We start from the raw sequence: 6000 nt of genomic DNA on the forward strand, positions 1-6000 counted from the left end.
AACTAGGGCCTATGACCATGTGGATAAGGATCTGAGCAAAACAAGAGCTTTACAAGATGAACACCCAACATGATATCATACCATGTAGCACTAAGTTACAAATGGGTTTGGTCAAAGGCCCACTTGAGTCTTGAGGTTGGACACCCTCTTCAAGGAGTTGGTTGCGGGATGTTGTAGGTAAGAAGGGGTGAGAAATAACCCAAATGGAAGAGCTTCCATGTATTTGAAGGTGTGCTTCCCCATGAAGTACAAATATTTTTGGGTAAGGACACATTTTCACATATTTGGAGGCATATTTCACCTTTTGAAGTATTTGGGGTTAAGTACATTACAAAAATTCAACCCTAGGCGACTATTATCCATATCATCCTAGTTAAAAGATAAGTTGCTAAATTTAATATAATGTAGAAATTACTTTCCGATCATAACATCATTCACACAATAACTAAAAATTTAAGCAGTGGAATAATAAAAGAGTTTTGTAGATACATGAGTAATTCCTTCTCAAAATCAGCTCTACATACCTCAAGGAAACCTCTACAAGCTACTAAAATAACAATTGCATCGTCATAATAAACAACTCAAAATGAGGTATATGATCTACGCAAAAGAGAAAGGCAAAAGTTGTACAATTGTTGTATTGCTCCATATTGCTATACATATCCATATGATTACATTCATTCTTTGTACAATTTCCTTTCAACCCATTGAAAACATGTAATTTCATCCTTATTGTGCATTGCTTTCTCTCAATTATCCAATGTGGGAAATACCTCTCTATCTTGTCTTATTTATGCTTTTCTGAAACATGTACAAGCTCTTCCTTGCACTACATTTTTCAATGTACATATTGTTTGAGACCTTTTCTTCGAATTCAGAATAAATTTTTCATGAGGAGGCCCCACGTGGTTGTTGACATAATCAAACCCTCAAATTAATCCTAAATTCATGGTTGAAAAGGATTTCATTAAATAGAAAGTGGCATTAGCAATATGGATCCAATTTATTCATTCAAAAGACAAAAGCAAGTGCTTTACTTGAGAAGGATTAGGGCCTTGAAAATAACCATGAATAAAATGGCACAAGGCCACCAACATAGCCACCATAGAATAACTTAGAGTAGATTTGGTAGGAACCAAAATGATCGTGAAGCCCCAAACATGGCCACCCCATTGCAGGCGAACAACCCGCACTAGTAGTTATGTATAGAAAAAGGACTACAGGGACCATGGCATCATGACATCCTTCAGACAAACGAACCTCATCCCTTATTGTCTCCATCATATTGTGCCCTAGCACCATCTAAGCAACACAAAAACCCATTGAGGAGAATTTTTGTCTACAATGGTGTCTAAAGGCACAAATTCATTTTCTAGTTCCCCCTTGTTATGTATAGATCCCACCAAAGAAGAGGAGTCTAACCTACTCTTCCTCAATGGAGAACAATTGCCATTGTCCTTGCAATCACCATAATGCACCTCACAACCTTCGACATCTTCACCACGCCCAGATCTACAATGAATCGACCTCCTCTAACCACATTGTGTTTGATAAAACCTCCTCATGCCACTATTTTGATAAACTATTAAATCCTAGAAACCCTGGACCCTCGTAGAAAACCTTCACAAATTCCTCTCCATTCACATCTGATTTGAAATGTTGTAAAAAATGTACTGGTAGCATATAATATTCTCCCTTGTGTGGCTATTTGAACTCGTAACATGCTTTCAAGTGGTGCAATAAACAACCATCAGTGTATTCACGATTTAGATTACTTTCTTATTTTTATTACTAAATATTGAATACTACTCCATGCCTATTTTAGTCGATATCCCCTAGTTTTACCAAATAATCATTTTAATACCTCCAAAACCTATAACCCTCTACTCAAAATCCCCACCCCCAATATCTATAATATATAGGCTCTGTTTTTCACAATTTAAAAACCCCCTCTATAAATTAACATTATAATTAATAAGGTGAAGCCCGTATGGCAAATCATCCCTAAGTAGTGATGTCATTTTGGCCTTTGGTAATTTTCAATCATGTATCCTCTGATGATCTGTTACATTATCCCCATTCCTTTGCGGACTACACGAATGAATTCAGCCGTGGGGATCATGTCCCTCAAACTCATCCTGTAGTTGAGTCCTCATCTCTTTCCAATAGTCATCCTATGTAGTTGGGTTTCCATTATGGCTTTTGGATATGGTCTCATCCCCTGGTACATTTTCCTATGACAATGAATTTGAGGATATTTTGTCCTCATCTGAGAATATGGTTCCCCTATCTATTAAAAGATCTCTTTTCCATGATCCTTCAGATTCTAGAGGTCAATCATATAAAAATGTCACACATACAAAGAATAATGACCCTAAATATAAAAAGTTTTCAGCCTGTAACAATATTGAATTGGGTTATGTAATGAGGTCAATCATATAAAAATGTCAGACATACAAAGAAGAATGACCCTAAATATAAAAAGTTTTCAACCTGTAACAAGATTGAATTGGGTTATGTAATGAGGCTAGATATCCCAATAATTGATTTGATATTGATTTTGATTTTATTATTGGGAATTTATTTATTTCTGATTTTGATAGAGTTTGGGTCCTTAAAGGGGATATAATTGTGCATGTGGTGCCTCCATGATTATTATTTCCATTAACATCTAGGGTTTGGGAGCGACCCCAAAATTATGCTCCCTCAGAGGTATTGTTTGGGTTCATAAACCATCTCTAATCCTTTTCCAAGAAATGATGGTTTACAAAGATAAGGCATGGGAGGAAATGTTGTCTGTGTGCCCTACGTGGAATTATTTGCAACGGATTCTATTATATTATCTAGTGGTTTTGGGGTTACATGGGATCAAAAAATTATTGAGATGTAGGCATTCTCGTTGTGAGCAGGGATTATCATGACTAGACACATGATGGGAAATTGTCAAAGGGTCTGAATTGTCATCTCATATGCTCCATATGTGGGGTGTAGACTATTTTAGGACTAGGTTGCACAATCTGGAATCCTTCAATTAAGTTCCATGATCATCATGGGGGACCTTTATTTTTAGATGGGGAGGGAAGAGATTTGGGGACAAAAGTCTAGACTTTATAATATGGATGCTCATTTCAAAGGTTTGATGCAGGGATTTTTCCTATTGGATGTGATGCCAAATCCTCTTGTCCCCACTTTGAGGAATGGGAGAACTAGTGAGGAGGTATCTCAAAAAGAATGGACAGGTTTCTGGTTAATCAGACTATGGTTAATCATCTAATAGATATAAGATCTTATATTATTCCAACATTTATTTTTTATCACTTGCCCATTATGCTAGCATGGGATGAAGGGGAACAAAAGAGATCATAACCCTTCAAATTCAACCCAAAATGTCTTAAAATGGATGAATTTGGGGATTTAGTCTAAAATTTTTGGTCTCAGTCATTGCTTCCTCCTCCACATAACCACATGACATCCATATGGTGAAAGCTTGGAGACCTAAAAAGGGCCACTAAGAAATAGATTAAGGGGATGAAGGAAGGAAAAACTATTGGTATTTGTCTCAGAGGAATACTGACACATGATCATTGAATTGGAGTGTAAGAGAAGGGACATTCTCCGTTCATGGGAAGAAGACATTCACATAAAGAGTAGGGTGATATGGATAAAATATAGAGATAAAAATACCAAATATTTCCACGCACATTTCAATGCCATGAAACAAATAAATTTCATAAGGAGGATAAGAGATGACACCATAAACATATTCATTTCACAAAGATATATTAAACAGGGGACGGTCACACATTTCAAAGGGAAATTCTAGACACAAGAGACATATTTTTGGTCACAAATGAATTTCATCGAAGAAGTTCCAAACATGTTCACATCAAAGGATAATGACAGATTGGGACAAATAATCACAAGGGAGGAATTGACAAAGATATTGAAGGAATGTGCAAAGGATAAAAGTATGGGAATGATTGGGTGGGGGGTTGAACATTTTATTCACTTCATTAATTTGATGATCCCAGATTTGTTGGCAATAGTTCAAGAATCTAGGATTCATGGTTTCATCTCAAGGGCCATAAAAGTGACTTTCACAACATTAATCCCAAAAGGATGGAAACAAGAACCTTTGCATATTATCATTCCATATCTTTCTACAACTCAATGTATAAAATGATATCAAAATTGATTGCAGGTAGGTTGAAGCTAGTATTGTTGAAGCATATTACTGAGGAATAATTTTGTTTCTTAGAAGGTCAATAAATACAAGATGTAATTAGTATTTCCCAAGAGACGATGAACTCTATTAAATGACAGAAACAAAGAGTTTTCCTTCTAAATGTATACTTGAGCAAGGCATATGAGTGCATTTACTGGGAATTCATCTTCTTGGTCTTGTTAAAATCTGGTATGTCCCTATTTAACATTAAATGGATTTTAGCATGTTGCAAAAATACAAATTTTGTTGTCATATTAATGGCTTTCCTTCACAATTTTTCAATGCATATAGAGTAATTAGACAGGGATGTGCCATGTCTACATTGCTCTTTCTCTTAGTTATTGATTGTTTCAGTAGAAAAATGAGGGTGTTAAAGGATAATGGAATTATTAAAGGGACCAAAGTAACTAGAAATATTCCCATCTCTCATTTAATGTTTGTAGATGATATGTTACTCAGTGAGGAATCCACAGTGGGGGAGTGGAGAACCATTAACGACCTCATTAAATCATTTGGAGTTGCGTATGGTTTATGTATTAATGAAAAGTAATCAATCTTGTTACATGATGATAGTGAGGAGAATGTAACAAAGGACATATGTGATATGTCTGGGGTAGCATCATCAATCCTTGATGATGGTTTCACCTACCTTGGGTTTAAGATGAAGCTGAAAGGATACCATAACTAGGATTGGGAATGGTTAATCAAAATATTTCACAAAAATTGGATAGTTGGAAGTAAATATGGTTGGCAGTGGGAGGAAGGATGGTAATGATGAAATTAGTGCTACAAAAAAATTCAATTTATTGGGTGCACCTTTATTTAATGCCAAGGGATATCATCCATAAGATAGAAGCTATCATGAGCTGCTTCTTATGAGCTAGAACACAGTTACAAGACAAAATTCATATGCTACAATGGTCAGCACTTGTAAGACCAGTGGACGAAGGAGGTTGGGGTTTCATAGATACATTCACTCTTAACAAGGCTTTGATTATAAAAAACATGTGGACGGTAGTGTCTAGAAATGGTGTGTGGTCTCATATAATAAGGAAAAATATATGTTTGGTCAAACTTTCTCCTCATGGATTAGTAGTGGTTCCAAGAAGAAATATGTTATATCACACATATGGAGAAGTATGATGCACACTCTGTTGGGAAAATCTAGGGCATAACAATTAGGTGATTTCTCTCGTAATGATAACTTCTTGTGAATGATTTCTACTCGTTTAGATTATGATATTATCGTTAGTTAGATTATTATAGTGTTCTTCATCAAACCACTACCAAAGCGTAAATAATAAAGAGACAGGAGACACTGAATATAGGCAATCAGCCATGGCCAAAAACTTTCCCACTTGAGAGGAAAACCCAAACAAATTCTTCCTCTTATAGAGACTTCAATTGATGAATACCAAGACCAAAAATCTTTACCTATTCAACCTCTCCAAGATCAAGACACAAAGCTTCTTATTTTGACTGCTATTTCTTAATAGAGTCAATGATAGTCAACTACTTGTTTATTTTTTTCCCTTTACTACCTTTCAGACCTCGCCTTCCTTTTCTCTGCTTCACACCTGGAACTTCTTAGACCTAATTCAAGAACCATAGTACATGTAGATGACCTTCTCTATTACCTTTATTTCCTTCACTTGAGGTGGATGATACCTCCTTGAAAACGCATCTTGAAATACTCAGTTTTCTCCTTGACTTGACCTTTAAAATGGATTGTAGTACTTCGACTACTTTTGCAATAGATATCATCTATACTTCAT

This window comes from Pinus tabuliformis, chromosome 6 (genome assembly GCF_031772625.1).
Source record: "Pinus tabuliformis cultivar Carrire ecotype Pingquan chromosome 6, CPIR1, whole genome shotgun sequence".
Taxonomy (NCBI): domain Eukaryota; kingdom Viridiplantae; phylum Streptophyta; class Pinopsida; order Pinales; family Pinaceae; genus Pinus; species Pinus tabuliformis.